This window comes from Papaver somniferum, unplaced genomic scaffold (assembly GCF_003573695.1).
Source record: "Papaver somniferum cultivar HN1 unplaced genomic scaffold, ASM357369v1 unplaced-scaffold_29, whole genome shotgun sequence".
NCBI lineage: Eukaryota > Viridiplantae > Streptophyta > Magnoliopsida > Ranunculales > Papaveraceae > Papaver > Papaver somniferum.
Window position 1 is genome coordinate 946,903 of NW_020639929.1, and position 16,704 is coordinate 963,606.

General features: G+C 35.9%; 1 non-coding gene across 1 annotated transcript; it reads right to left on the reverse strand.

Annotated features, from left to right (window-relative positions):
* Positions 1-4,523: 4,523 nt before the first annotated feature.
* TRNAS-AGA lies at positions 4,524-4,605 on the reverse strand. Its single transcript has one exon. It is a non-coding gene; the product is annotated as a tRNA-Ser (tRNA).
* Between the last annotated feature and the right edge of the window lie 12,099 nt (positions 4,606-16,704).

A 16,704-nucleotide genomic window follows, 5' to 3' on the forward strand; every position in this document is an offset into this window, starting at 1 on the left:
GTTGTCACCGATTAAAAGAACAAGCTTATTATCGGTGCGGCATGGTTTATTAGAGAGGCAGCATACTAATAAGACAAAAAGGATCATTACATGATCATTCAAGGTGTCCTTTATCAAAAAAAAAACTGGAAATGACAAATTAACCCTCAGTATTGATAACCTAGTTTAGTGATGATAATCAAATTTAATGTTAATGATTAATTTCACTTATATTAACTCAAAATGAAAACAAAATTACATTTTTAGAGTTAAAAAAAAAAAGTTCAGAGGAGAAGAAAAAGAAAAACTTTTGTGATATTTGTGAAGCCCTAGATTTTGATTCACTCAACCAAAATGAGTGATTCCAGTGACCCGGTATACTTCTAAATTAGTTCCCATTAGCTTTTTCTCACTCAAAATTATCTAAAGTACGTAACAAAATCAAAACTTTTAAATATTCAGAAGAACTTACGGTTGCAATTTTGCTCGTGACCGACTGTAACTCTTAGTTACGGTTCGTAAGTTATCGAATACCAACCGTAACTGGTTAAATTTGGGGAAGATCCAATCGTAAAACCAGTTACGGCTGGTAATTAAATTTGGACAACAACCGTAACAAAATTACGGTTGGTAACTAATGAATCGAGACCAACCGTAACTACCCTACGGTTGGTGTGTCAACTTAACTTTTGAACCGTAAATCATTATTTGATAAATTCTTAAGACACATGATTATTTACGATTCGTATGGTTGTTTGAGTTACAAACCGTAACTCAATTACGGTTGCTAAATATGATGCAAATACAAATCGTAACTGAACATATTTCTCAAAACGAAGAACTTAGAGTTGGTATTTGAGTTAAAACCAACCGTAACATCAACCCAATCTACAGTTACGGTTCGTATTTGAGTTATTACCAACCGTAACTCACACGCAACCAGAAATTTCAATTTCAATTTTAATACAAAACCCTAATTTTGAAACAAAACTAACTCAAATCCAACACAATAAACTAAACCCTAAATGGATTTTTCCAAATGTTTTTCAAATTGCCGATTAATCGAAGACAATGAAATTTTCAGTTTTGATGGAGGTTACGGTTGATGGAGGAGAAGAGAAGATGAAAAAAATTTTTGATTTGATTTTTTCTGATTCATTAGGTTTAAAAAAAACTGGTTTGATTTTGGTTGTTTAAGGTGAAAAGGATAATCTAGTCAATTTATATCCCTTAACCAACTAGAGGAACATTACTATCACACTGCCGCCCCTCTAATAAACCATGCCGTTCCTATAATAAGCTTGTAAAAGAAGGGGTTTTCATTCATTTGATTTCAATTTGTTGACCAAAATTCTAATACTTGAGATGAAGCGATGGATCCTTACACGCTTTGCTACCAATTAAAGCTCTATGATGTGTGTTTGATTTTTTTGTTACTTGAATGTTTAGTTTCAAAACTGAATATCTACTGCTGCAATCAATGGGATTTAGTAAAAAGAAAAAGGTTCTGTAGAAATTCAAGTATAGATTGCTTGTAAATTTCCTAGTTGTCAATTAGTTGAAACTTTAGGTATAATAGATGATAAATTCACTAGGTGTTAACGAGAAACAGTAGGTAACTATGGCAAGACATTATGATAAGATAAAATAACGTATCCCTATATGTGGTGGGAAAGACTTCCAAAATCCAACAAACCCTAATACACAGTTTAATTCAAAAAGAATAAACCAGATTTCATTCAATTATGAATAAACAATGAGACCAAACTTTCTTGATAATCATAAACCGAAGCAGTTCTTATACATAATAATGTACAAAACAATGAAAATTCACAAGATATATACAGATTAAAAAGAAAGAAGAAGAAAACATTAGAAATTTTCGATCTAACCATTAACAAAATTAGGTAAGAGGAATTCAATAATTTTACAAGACCTCACAAATTCTATCAAAGATTCTAATTGAAAACTATATCAAGGATTCAGTATCTTCTTCCATTAGGGGGTAAAGGTAGATTTCTACCAATCAAGAAAATTATCTTCTTCTGCTTTGAAAAATCAAACAACTAGAATAACATGATAACGAAAAGGAATGCAATAATGTTTACATGTATTCTATGGAGAAATAAAGAAATAGAGGCATACGGAATGTATTGAGGATTCTTATCCGAAGAAGAAGAAAAGAAGATTTTGAACCTACCAAATTAACAATTCGCTAAAATTATAAGATCCTATGTACGCCCCATATTTCATATGAATTAATAATTCATTATATATATATATATATATATATATTCAATAAATCAATGATATATGAAGACTTTTCAAAACATGATTAAGTTGTCTTATGCTTTTTGTTAAAATCAATAACACACTGAATTTCATCTCTAATTTTTTTATTATAGTAAGAATTTTTGGTGTTGTTTTCTCATAACTCAGTAACAAATTACCCAATTATTGTATTTATATAGGAAATATTTTTATTTTATAAGAAAAGTAATTTGATATTGTGTTTATAAAAATATGATTTGATATTGTAATTATAAAAATTGTGTTTATATGGAAAATAAAAATATGATTTGATATTGTGTTAATAAAAATATGATATGATATTTGGTTTATAAAAATATGATTTGATTATAGTATTGATATTGTGTTTATATAAAAAATGAAAATATGATTTGATGTTGTGTTTATAAAATGATTTGATATTTTGTTTATAAAAATATGATTTGATACTGATATTGTGTTTATATAGAACATAAAAAATACGCCTTTTTGTTTATATAGAAAAAAGTTATTTGATAATAAATTTATAAGTTAATATCTCGCTTATTAATAAATTTTACACAAAATTGGTCAAAAAGACCAAAACAAACATTTCCTGGGTGAAACGAACTGCTAGGTTTAGATACTGTTTATATGGACATTAAACAGAAAAATATTGTTCATTTAGCCAAAAAGGATATTTGACCCAGGAAAATAAAAACCAAAAAATATCAATCACCTAAAATACCCCTTAACTGCCAAACGCGACCATTGAACCATGGAAAAGCGCCAGTTCCTTTGCCTGAATGATTACATAAAAACTTGACCAAAATCTAGTCTTCTAGCTTGTCTTTCAAACTGAACTTGGTCTCTTGTAAACAACATCTTCACACACGACTGCATTCCTTGTAATCAACAGCATCATAACCATTTAATCTTCAATCCCCTGTAACTCCAGCGACCACAACTCCACTAGACACCAAGAATAAGAAGAAAATCCTTGTTCTGCACCACCTTATATCATCGGTTCTCAGACTCGAACCATTATCCATCTGCAGCTGTACTGAAACCTTCTCATTCTGCGACAACATCATCACAACTGCCAATTCCAGAGACCCATTTGTAGCTTCTTGCCTGCTATCTCAGTATCACCAGCTTCTTTATTATAGCTACCAGCTGCAATCAGAAGTTCAGCAACAAATCGACATCCGGTTAGACGTAAGTTCCATGGTTAGATTACTGGCCTCCTCAAATATGTGTAAGCTTGACATGTTACTTTTCCATTCATTCCAGTCCTCCTTACTCTGTCATAACCTTTACCATCCGTTCCCACAAATCTAAGAAAGGAGGGAGACAAAAGTGAGGAAACAAACCATGAAATCCAAGAAGGTAATTTCAGAGGTGAAATTCAGGATTGAAGACTGGAAAACATACCTGTAATATGTGGGTTTGTACATGAGGGACCAGAAACCTCTTCTGCATTTTGGACTTAATGGAAGTCTTCAGTACAGGTTCTTTTTCTTTTTTCTTTTTTTTCTTAGATAGATGTTCCTTTAGAAATTTTTCGCTTTTCTCAGCAGCCGCATTTGAATCAGCATTGGTTGTGTTGTTTGTACCACGTCCCGGGGAGAAATGTACACAAGCAAGAAAACAAGAAACAGGCTTACACCAGAGTCCCCTGGTAAACAAGGAAGATGAAATTTTAATGACCTTGTGAAGACGTCAAAAGCTCCAGAAAGTGCAATTCTGGCGATAATGCATCCTGCTGCAGCAAATACAAGCCGAACCTGGAAGGGTATCTTTTCCTGAAACTTGCCTTTGATGGTTCACAACCATTTGAATCCATTCAAAAACATCGGCACAAACAATTCCGATAGTTCTCTCTATGAAAGATGTCCCATTTGGATTACCCCCAATTCCTTAAAAACTAGCAGTAAATCGAGCCATAACCGGGGAACATCAAACCTGATTTTAATCATATTACATGGTCAATTCATATTTATTTTGACAATCAATGCTATGAATGAACTTGCAATATGTTGAATTGAATGATAAAATTCAGTAAGCTATTTCCTAGAGTAAAATGGAAGTGGATGCTGTTGCGTCGCATTCCATCTCTGCAAGTGCTTGTGTTAAAGATTTTGCTAGTATGTTTGCACAAGTGCCTATGCAAAAACCAATCAACGCATGCATTGACTCGTATTATCACACCAAGAGGAGCTGCCTGCAAAAACAATTCACACCAAGAGGAGCTGCAAAAACAGGACAAAAAAAACCGTGGTCGGCAGGATTCGAACCTGCGCGGGCAAAGCCCACATGATTTCTAGTCATGCCCGATAACCACTCCGGCACGACCACGTTGTTGTACTCTTGGGGGTTGAATATGCCATTCTTCTAAGTAGACTCTTCGGGGTTAGCCATGGACCTAGGACGATAGAAGAGATCTAGAAATTTGAGAAGAAGTAGAGGAGCAGAATCCGAAGAGGAGAGGAAATTGGGAAAGGAAAGCGGGAAGGGCCCACACATCAACGTAGGACCCACACAATTGACCTATTCTGTACCAATTTGACCTGGTTTGACCACCAGTATTCCGATTTAATACCAACTCGAACCGCGTGAATTCACACGGTTATGTTATGCGACTGAACTCTGAAACCTCCGGTGTCAAACTCGGGTTTTATTTAGCACTTGCCATCAAGTTTAGCACACGCAATTCTTATATTAGGAATCAGAAACCAGACCATATACTAGCAAGCTAAGATGTAGAAGCTGAAGTTTAGTTTCTATATATCGTCCTCAGTAACACTATAAATACTGTTATAAGGTCTCAACCAAGCATAACAAAAAATTTCAGACAGCGAAGTCCTGGTAACAAAATATAATCAGGTACTTCTTCTTTTGCTTCTTATTTTTCTTTAGTAAAAAATCATGGCAGAGGGGGGTCAGTTACGTGATCAAAAACGTTACTTGTATGGTAGATTGTTTGGTAGTGATTTTGAAGATGATTCGCTTAGAGATGTTGAACCATCTCTTGTTGATTTGAGACGACAAACGGAACCCAAAGAAAGATGTGTTCTCAGGCTTAGAGTGAGAAAGATACCAGGGACTAATATGTATCAAAACCTTTCTTATAAAAATCAAGATGATGTAATTCAAGAGCCCAAAATAGTTGAAGCTGCTAAAAGGAAATTACATTGTGAAGAAAGACAAGAAAAGGCGGGGAACAAGAGTGCTAAACCAAAGCGGGTGAGCAAGTGTGCTAAGAAGAACCATGGAGACAGCGTCAGGGCGCGAATAGAGTGGAGAAGTAAACATCTATCGGTGCGTAAAAGTAAACATCTGTCCGTTCAATAGCCCAAACTCCTGATGGGATTCGGATTTCTTTTTTTTTTTTTTTTTTTTTTTTTTTTTTGTAAACACCACCTCCGATACGAAAAAGTTACTCTCAGTTTTCATTTTTGTTGATATCATAGATGAAATATAAGAGACCAGACATATATACGAAATTGGTGCAAAGCCACAGTGTCAACTTACGAGAAACGAGTATTACCAAAAGGAGAAACGAGACTGTCTTAAAATGATAAAATCTAGTTACAGTGTCAACTTACGAGATAGTCAGGCTCCTTGATGTGAGGAAAAACACCAACTCCAATACGAACCATCCACAGATACTTATTTGTTACATCGCTACGGTATCCAACGAGACCTGAATATCAAAAATTTAGAATCAAGTCAGAGCGGTTCCACATTGATATCTTGAATGGCCCACAATTATTTACCAAGCTAACCTCCAAAGACGACAAGAACATATTTTACCTGGCAGTTGCAACATTTGCGATATGTGAGTTACTCCAGGCATTGTTATCAACAAAGACAGTATGATTAGCCATCGCGGTAGTTTGGTAACCATAGTCCTCCCATGATGCAAACTACAGGAATACTTCATCAGTTTTAAAACCATCATAATGTTTCTTCTGATTAGCAGCACCAGATTATCAGGTCTTAAGCAGCAAAGATAGTCAAACAAACCACATTCTCAGGATCAAAGCGACTCACATACATATACAAGGTGGTAAGTATAACAGTCGGAGGTAGACTGACCAAGCATGAGCTTCTCTAAAATCATCGAACCATAAAAGGAGGTGCGCATGTGAATGAGAACTTAGAACGATAAAAGGAGCTGAGTAAGCCTCAGCAGCATCCCAGACACATTGAATCTACACAGAATTTATTAGCACTAAAAGATGATGTCTACACCTTACCAGACAACTTTTACATAATGCTGAGAAGGGTCTTAGTTAGATCATTTATCAGAGAATGACTTTGGTTATCAAATGGTTGAACCACCGCGATCAATTTACTTACAGTACTTGGTTGGCGTTCGTCATAAAAAATTATGCAGAATTATGAGTTTAATAGATCATGTTGAATTACTTATCTAGAAGGCCTCGGTCAGATGTACATGTTTCTATAACAGTAATGAGGAACTGAACCATCATATCTCCAATTTTAACTGGCAAAGTAACGATTTTTCAAAGAGCAATACTCAAGTATATATACAGTAATCAAAGACTCGGTGATATAAAAGAGTTACCTTGACAAAGAAGTTGATCAAAAACATATTGCCTAAGCCGTAAATCATTAGAATAACCAAGAAAGATGTAAATACTCAAAGAAATTAGACTAGTACATCATCCTTCGTATCTCAGTTATTATTCTCCTCAGTTGACTATCCTCACAGGTATCTCAGTCAAAACATATCATACCTAACATAAACAAAGTTGATTAACACCCTAAAATTACAAACACTTTGATTCAAAACACTTATCTGTAAAAATATCTTTCCAACACAGAACAAAACACTGCAATTTTAGCTCTCCCTGCGCTAGAACACATTAAAGAAGAAACAAATTCAACATTTAAAGAAATTATACCTCTTGGAACGCTTTGGATCAACAAGTGCAACCTCAGAAAGCTTAGCAGCAGAAAGAGCTTTCTTAACTTCATTTGAAAGAGGACCACCACTTTCAAAACAACTACACATTAACAAATCAGGTTTAATAAAAGTAGAAACCATCCATTGGTTCACCATGTTGATGCCTAAATCTCATCGAGATCCCACTGAAACCACCACCGAATACTAAACTCTCAGAATTCAGCTGACTCATCACTTAGGTCTGTTCAACGTTCTACCAGTAATAGTATTCTCATTTGATGTTGCTGAAGTAAATTAATCCATAACAACATACATTGAAAAAATATCATCTTCAGTCTCAGAAGGACAAACCATCATTACCAGAATCACCAACAACACCTAATTCACTATCAATACTTATATCATCTGGTAAACTTAGAATCGCTCACAGTGTTATGCCCTAGATTTTTTCTTAGTAAATCAAACATACCACTTATCTTTACCAAAATTACAACGATGGCCTAATGTAATGTGGCTGAAACTGACTATGGTGGTGTGATGCACAAGAAGAAGAAGGAAATGCAGTGGGACAATTCAATGACCAAAGGTACCAGAGGCTATATACACAGGCCATAATGGCCTATGGTTTTAAAACAGTGAGAGGCTAGTATTGTGTATTTCCTCCGACAGTTTCAATAGCTTTTTCACCTGGAAGATGACCGCCGACAAAAACAAGCAAAGCATGACCAGCTGCTAACACGGAGAGTCAAGGATACTTTACCAGATGTACCATAGGCTTTATATGCAGGCCAATAACGACCTGAGGTTTTAAAACAGTAAGAGGTTGCCATTCTGTTCTCCTCAGAGAGCTTCAAAATCTTTTTCAAATGAGAACTGACTGTCGATAAAAAATAGCGAGCAAAGCATGGCCAGCTGATAACATTGAGCATTCTTCACTCGGATATCTCGACATGCCAACGATAGGGGAAATAAACATGTTACTGACGAATAAGGAATTGCACATGAATAATAATTTTAGTTAAAGTGACTGTTTACGCAGCTAATTCAACTGAGCTAGTGTTGGCTACTGAATAAAGCCTAGTCATATATCGATGCCATTGTTATCATCAGAGTGAAATGACACAACTTGAGATCTAACTGAACAGAGCTAAGCAAATGGAAAATTGATAGAGCTGTGGGAGTAGGCATGAAGTGTGTGAATAACAACAGTTTAAGTGCAAACTCAAGATGTCAAACTCCTAGCTGCAAATGGAATCATTGTTCTGAATCCTAGTTGTACCCTGCAAGGTAACTGGCTCACTGCCTTCCCATGAAAGTGGAAAAGCAGCTAGATGACGATAAACACAGAACGGAGACGTAAATCATGTCAATTATCATAGAGAACTGTGCCTGATTAACTAGCTGTTTCTTGTGAAATTCAAATTTATGATTTTTCCTGCATATGCGACCCCCATGTATAAACAAAATAACTCAGTACAGTATACATCAAACTCATGGAAATAAGGTTGAGCCACTAACAAAATGGACATTTACAAAGCAATATGGTTTAACCCAAAATAGAAAACACTCCCACAAAGTTGGATGGATGATATAAAGACGGAATAAAAGAAAATACTAACACAGTGTCAACAATATTGAGGTTAACACAAAGGTTACTTGTTAATGAAACTCTTTAAGTCTACAGAATGGTATGAATATTACTGCCAAAACTCAACGAAGATTACCAGTAGTATGTATTAAGGGTTCACATCCTCCTGTAGCTGCTAGAAAGGCGAATCACAGCTTTCTGCCTCCTTTAACTGTCTTCAGAGATATATCCCGTATCTTCTTCCCCTAATTCTTTCAACGACACGAAGGTGTTCTTGTGAGGGAATACTTGCTGAACCTTGTAATCCAAATCCCAAAGAATTTCCGAGGTTGAAGCTTTTGTGTCATAAAGGTTGACATATTGATCATTATTATCATAAGTTAAAACACCACCACTCTTCGTAACGGCTAGTAATCCATCTTCATCAACCCTTAGCTCTTTACTCCAACCCAGCAACTGATGTTTCTCTCCCTTTTTCTTGACGTGATTATCATTCTTACTTTTTAGTACCCATATGTCGAAAAGTTCATCTCCTTGGTCGTATATAGCAATATACAACAACCCATCTAAGACCCCTATTTTCTGACCAACCAATTCCGTGTTTGGTGGCAAAGGAGGAGGTGTGAGATGTTGGCAAAACTTTTCCTCAATCAAATCGAAGGTCACAATCTTATTTACCACGCCGCCAATCCAATAAATGGCTCCACTGGCAAAGCTACCAAGTTTCTTATAATGTGAAGAGCTGAATTCCAGATTGAAATTTCTTCCAAGGTCTCTCCATTCATTAGTGCCTAGAGTGTATATGTAGACTTCCAAAAAATTAGACTTCGACTCATATATCCCTACAACTTTGTACTCATTTGTTGCAGAAATGTAACCGAATGGTTAAAGGGTTATAAACACAAATAGGTCTTTCAGTTTCCTGTCGAGCAAGACAGATTAAACCATTGCAGGAACCAACAAACAAAGAACCATCGCCAATTTCTGCTGTATTGATCTGTCTTTCCTCAACCTGTTCTGTTAACTCATGATTTTGATCATCATTATATTCAAAATAGTAATATTCATCCCAACTTACAAGAATCCTCGGCAGCAAATGGATGATTGAGATGATACAGGTGCATCCGAATGAACAATGGATCTTTAGTAACAAAACCAACAATCTTTCTCCAATTTCTGCAGACTAATTTGCAATCAAGCACCGATTCTGCTGGTAGGCTTAAAATATCTAATCTAGTCTTGTATAGTAGTTTCTTGAAATGATCGTTGAAATGAATATCAACAGCGTTTCTCAAACTTCTGCAGATTGATTTACAATGACGGACCGATTCAACTGGTACAAGAGCTAATATATTTAATGCGATCTCGAGTGGTAGTTTTTTGAAAGGATCCATGAGGAAATCCCAACTAATCTTCGTACTGAGATACGACGACTTGTTTAAAATGGGGATTTTGTCTGCAGAAAGAAAGAAAGAGTTAGGGTTCAAGAAAAAGAGTTTTCAGAAGTCTCGGATTGGAGATTTTAAGAAATTCTTGAAATCTTTGTACAGAGAAACAGCAATTTGATTCAAGAAATTTTATTAGGGTTTTGAGGAAGGAAAATGTGTGTGGGGTGGGGGTGGGGGGGGGGGTTCACGCTTCTGGGGAGAGAGATGTTTTGACACGCGTTGATGATTTACCACTCGGTAATTACTTAACCGAACTTTCGACAGGCGGATACATTTTGGGTTAAAAACTTAAACTGCATATATGGGTCATGCAGGCTCGTTTTTTTTTTTTTTTTTGGTTGTTGTTTAAGGAACAAAGAGGAGTTTGAATTTACAATTGGGGACAAAATAACTCATCACTGATAGCGTTTAGATTAGGAATTCCAAAGTACAAAGACTTAGTTGATATATGATGTTTAGATTAGTTTTTCTTTTTGTGCAAAATATTAATCAAAGTCGATGAGCAACATCAGTCGCTAAGTACGACCAACAGGAAAAAGAAAAATGAAGAAGGAATATGAGGGAGAACTTTACGGAGAAAGGAGATGAGAGAGAGAATTCAGCCTAAATTTTAGGTAAAAACAGTATATTCACTCGGTGGAGATGCCAAAAATCGATGCCTAAAAATATTATAAGTAATTATTCAATTTGGGTCCTAAATCTAATTTAAACAAAAATCAAGATCGGAATAGTTTATTAATTGATTAAGAAAATCACCAAGTTACCTTGTATTGTTTTAAAGGAATAATGGTGTTCAGTTTTTCTTAGTGTTTTCCCTTTTGTTCTCGGATGGTTAGAAGAGGAAGACACAGTTAAAAAATGCATGAACATGGAGTGAAAATGTGAAAACAACGTGATGTAATAACTATAGTAAATAACTTTCTAGTTTTTTACTGGCCCATTTAAATATTTAGTACTCCTTTTAAAAGATAAATATTATGAAAGTACCTAAGGAAGTCTTTTGACTTTTGTGTCAGTGTTCGAGGGGTTGGAGAAAAAATTAAGAAAAGATGCAGAAAAGAGAAACATAGAAATGAGACAGAGACATGAAAGAGAGATTTAGAGATAGAGCAAGGTAATTGAAATGGTTCCTCGGTCCTGTCTAGTGGAGTACCTTGTAGCGAGGAGCAATGAGCTTGGATTTGGAAATCGGTCTCATACTCGAAACCTATTTATTAGATATTTATATATAATACTCACGAGCCATGATTTATACCTAATACTCGGTCTCCTCGAGCAATTACTCGGCAAGTACTCGGTCTCCTCGGCTAATTACTCGGCGAGTACTCGGTATTCTCGGTCGATTATTCGGTCTCCTCGGTCGATTACTCGGTTTTTCATCGGAATGACCTTGGACTCGGAAATCGCCTCGCTCATTTACCTTGTATCGAGTACTCGCCGATTACTCGGCCGAGGAGACCGATTTCGATTACTTTGAGATATAGAGGTTTAGATTTTAGAGAAGAAAGCAATAGTACTGCAACAGAAGAAGAGAAACAACAGTGCATCTATTTTTCCGTTGCCCTTTTGCCAAGTTTATATAGAATCCGTACAACTTTGTACTCATTTGCTGTAGAAATTTAACCAAATCCGAACAACCAATCATCAAACTCATGAGGATTGACAAATGGGTCTATAATTTCTGGAAGCACAACATATTCTTTGGTTAAAAGGTTATAAACACAAATAGGTTTTTCAATTTCCTGTCAAGCAAGACAGAGTAACCCATTGAAGGAACCAACAAACAAAGAACCATTACCAATTTTGTTGTATTAATCTCTCTTATTAATCGGTTTTGTTAACTCATGATTCTGATCATCGTTATATTCGAAAAGTAATATCCTCTCTCAGTTAAAGCAAGAAATCCCAAATCACATGAATCCTTGGCAGCAGATGGATGATTCAGATGATACAAGTGCATCTGAATGAATAATGGATCCTTAGAAGCAATATCAACAATATTTCTCCAATTTCTGCAGACTGATTTGCAGTCAAGCACCGATTTTGCTAGTACACGAGTTAAAATATCTAATGCAACCTCGAGCGGTATAGTTTGTTAAAATGATCCATGACGGAATTCTTAATAATCTTCATACTGAGAAACAACAACTTGTTAGGGTCTAAGAAATGGTGATGGAAACAAAATGGGGATTTTGTCCCTAGAATGAAGGAGTTAGGTTTCAAGAAATTCTTGAAACCTTTGTATAGAGATCCAGAGGTTTGATTCAAGAAATTTGTTAGGATTTTGATAAAGGAAACAACTGGAAAATAGGGGTTTTGAATATCTATCTGGGGAAGTGGAAAGAGATTAGCGTGATTTCTTGTATTTTGGGGGAGAGATGAGAGAAGGGTTTTTTATCTTTTATCTTCACAGACGTTAAAATAGGTTTGTATAACACTGTAACAGTATATTTTGAAGGTAAATTCTTAACCAAACTTTTGGCACTAGGATATTAAGTGCAGATTGTGTGGGTTAGAAGGTGGGTTAAAATTCCATCCGTAGTTTTTGGGTCACACAACAATCTTTTTTCTTCTTTCTTTTTTTCTTCTATAAAATAAAATTATTTAAAAAAAAAACACCACACCATATGATAAAGATGAACAAAATATTTGGTGACATGTACCATGTTATGTATTATGTGGGTCCAAGAGAGCCCTTGTGCGCCCCACGTTGGTTGAAGCTATTACATACTACATATGTCTACCTTTCATGGATGAATATTCAGGATACAACCATCGGATGAGGAGCACATTGTGTTTATCACTAATAGAGGGTTGTTTCAAATCTATGTCGCTCGGTCTGTAAAATGTAGGATACACCTATCAGAGGCTGGTGGATAAGATACTCAAAAATCTAAATGTTTCTTTGCCGAAATAGATTCTGAAAGTAATGACTGTAAATCTAAAGCATGGGACATCAAAACACTTAATCTAAGCATGACCCATCAATTGAAATCACAACCATTCAAGAGAAATCATAAATCAATTCAATTTTAGTGCAAAAAGTCATATAAAGAATTAATAGAATTACCACAATGATGAAAAAGGGCTTCCTCCATCGTCCCAGTGTTGGGTTTAGCTCCTCGTATCAAAAACATGCTCAAAATATTTATTCATGGCTCCAAAGTGTTTGAAGAAAGTGAAAATACAAGAAAAAGATAAAACAAATCAATTGCAACGTGTATAAGCGTTCCAGACTGACTGTTACAAAGGACTACAGAGAATATAAGACTGCCTCCTAAACGGTACTTCTCTGCTGCTGTAACTAAACTACACCTCTCTGCGACTGACTTAGGACGTCAGTTCTTCTTCTTCTTCCTTCTCTTCCCTGAAAGTGCAGAAACGACTCTGCAACTTTCTTTCTCCGAGCAAAGACCTCTGTTGTCTCTCCCTAAGCCTCTGTATCAACCCAAAACTCTCTACCCTTTTTTCTTAATACTCCTCCAAGACTATATATACACCACAGTCCAAGAATATTGCTTCCAAATCTTTTTTTCTTTCACCAAAAGACTCGGGATTTTTCCTTTTTCTCTCTACTTACGCGTTTACAATAGGAGCTGATTTATTCCAAAGGTAAACTCAAGTCAGAAGATAAGATATTCTCCCTGATTTCCTCCATGTAACTTCCATACTCCAACCAATTCTCTTTCCTTGTTTAACCGAGAAAATATTAGACTTCCCTTTCCTTACGATTCTAAAACAGTATCTTTCCTGTTTTGATTAAAACCCTCTTTAGTAAATATAGGATGCGATCCTAGACGTACATATGCTCTCTTCATATATCACGTATCTTCCCAAATCATCAACAGACCCAACAAAGTTTCCACCTCCTCTGTTTTATCCAAAACCCATGTAGATTTCCTTTTTTCACGTAACGGAAGTCATTACCAAGCTTGTGCTGTAACAGACTATTTCGGACCCAATCCAGTGAGAAAGTCCAATAATAGCTCGCTTGAATCTTTCCCAGAATTTCACGCGGTGGCTGTAATTTTTCCCGCCAATTTGCTAACTTTGAACTGTGAAAAAGAGATGTCCCCTAACCTCTGATGGGGTGTCTTTATCAGCTGGGTGCCCTGGGGTGCAAACAGCAAGTGGGTGTCCCTTAGTAATTAGGATGCCCCTTATCCAAACTGAGAGTCCGAATAATAATTTTCTCTACCGAGCTCAAATACCACTTTTCGAGCCAATTTTCCCGCAAAAACTTATTTCTCCAAAAACACCTACAAAGACATAAAATAACCAAATAAGTACAAAATCGAGCACTAACAATATATACAATTGAGATCAAAATAGACACATAAACGCGTCTATCAAATACCCCCAAACTTATTATTTGCTAGTCCTCGAGCAAATCAAATCTAAAAAATGAAATCCTAACTCACTGTCGCAGGCATCGTCGGTTGCATTTAGCGTATGCAATAAGCCTTTAAACCCCTAGGTGGCCCTAGTGGCCGAGTTATAGTCTCGGGAGGGCATACCAGAGATATACCCACACAACCTTTACTCCAGACCTTAACTATCTACGCAGAACCTTGGAAGGCACTAAAAAACCTCCTTGGTTGGCATACTTATTGACTACAGGAGGAAGTACCCTGATGCGAAATTCCAATTGTTGTACACGAGTTTGCACTCAAGCATACTAAAATTCATATATAAGTGACAGAGCTCTACTCAGATAGTCGCACTATGGACATCAATATCCGGAGTCAAAACTAATCACATGCATAGATCAAGAAGATGGATATAGAGAAAAACATAGATGGTTTTGATGTTTGCTAGCACTAGTAGAAAATGGGGGTTTAGCTACCCACATCCGAGACCCTCATTAATGGTAGTTGGACCGCGGACCACACATAGCGGTCTCTGATATAATAAAAACCCGGACCATATCCGAGAGCCTACTAAGCCGTCTCAGAATGAAAAATTTTATTTACCCTTGTATCCCTCTTGGAACTCCGATTCAGAGACCATTAGGCATACACTGCAGTTATGTCTGATGAACGGCTGGAGATGTATAAGATTTGAACAATCGATTGAGATGAGATGGATGGCTGGATCGGGAAGAATAGACCTCGTCATTATCGAGGATAAAGATATCTTCTCCTTCTGTCTGCGCCTCATCTTTCTCCTCTTCACACTCACTACTCAGTACTCCCTCCCATCCATCTCTTCTCCAACGTCAGCTCGTTTTTCCCTCTCCCTCCAACCACCACCAGCTACCTTCACAACAATCATCAATCTACCGCATCCATGAACAACACCAACACCGATCTTCAGCACACAAACAACACCGATCTTGTTCTTATTTTTTTTTTGGTTTGTTTACCAAACAGAAAATAAAATCACCAAATTCCATGAACAAGAATTCATGTCTATATCCCCTAAATCAAAACTCTAATTTCATATGAAAATCCACATTATTTGCAGAGGAAACCAGTAGATCTCAAATTATGTTTAGATTTGGAATGAAATTAGGGATTTGATTTGGGGCTTTTCTTAGGGTTTCACTAAATTGTGTTTGTTGAAATTTTCATTAATTTTTGTGTTGATTTGGTATCAAAATTCTTGGGATTGGGTTTGATTCTGCAAACGAAGGCATTTAATTAGGGTTTTATTTCCTTCATCTACAACTACCAAAACCGTATCTTCGTTTTTTATCATCACAACCTTAATTTTTCCCATTTCTCACCTGTCACTACTAACATTCTCTGAATTTTTCACTCTACTATCTATTTTTAGAGATCTAAACTTTAGATATGATTAATTTGTGGTTTTTATTTACAGATTGTTTAAGAGTTTAAATAATTTTAGATTTTTCTTACAAGATGAGAAGAAAACAACCCCTTTACTTTTCAAATCTAGGGTTTTAATTCTCTTTATTTTGAGGATTTTGATATTTTTGGGGATTTCTTTGTGTTTAGTATTGAGTTCGACCCTGAAGTTAATAAACAAATAGACATTTCTATTTAAGCAATTTATTTGTTTGATGAAATGACAAATAGAGTTTTGATGAGTATCTAATATCTTGAAGTTTTGTGTTTTTTTGCTGGATGTATAGGCAAATGCACAGGAGAAAGGATTAGTTGTTGAATTCAGAGTCACTGTGTAAGTATGATTATGGAAGAGAAGCATCTAGTGGTTATTCAACTCCAAAAAATTGATGCAGGAGAGGACAATATGAGGAGTTCCAAGGGTTTGGTAATATCCTTTGCACACTTGTCTTATGCTTGTTTACTTGATTTGTCAGTTGCTTTGATGTTGTTATATTGGAGATGAGTATCATTATATTGGAGATGAGTATCATTATGCTAGATTATTCGGAGTCATCGTGTAAGTATGATTATGGAAGAGGAGCATCTGGTGGTTATTCAACTCCAAAAAATTGATGCAGGAGAGGACAACATGAGGAGTTCCAAGGGTTTGGTAATATCCTTTGCACACTTGTC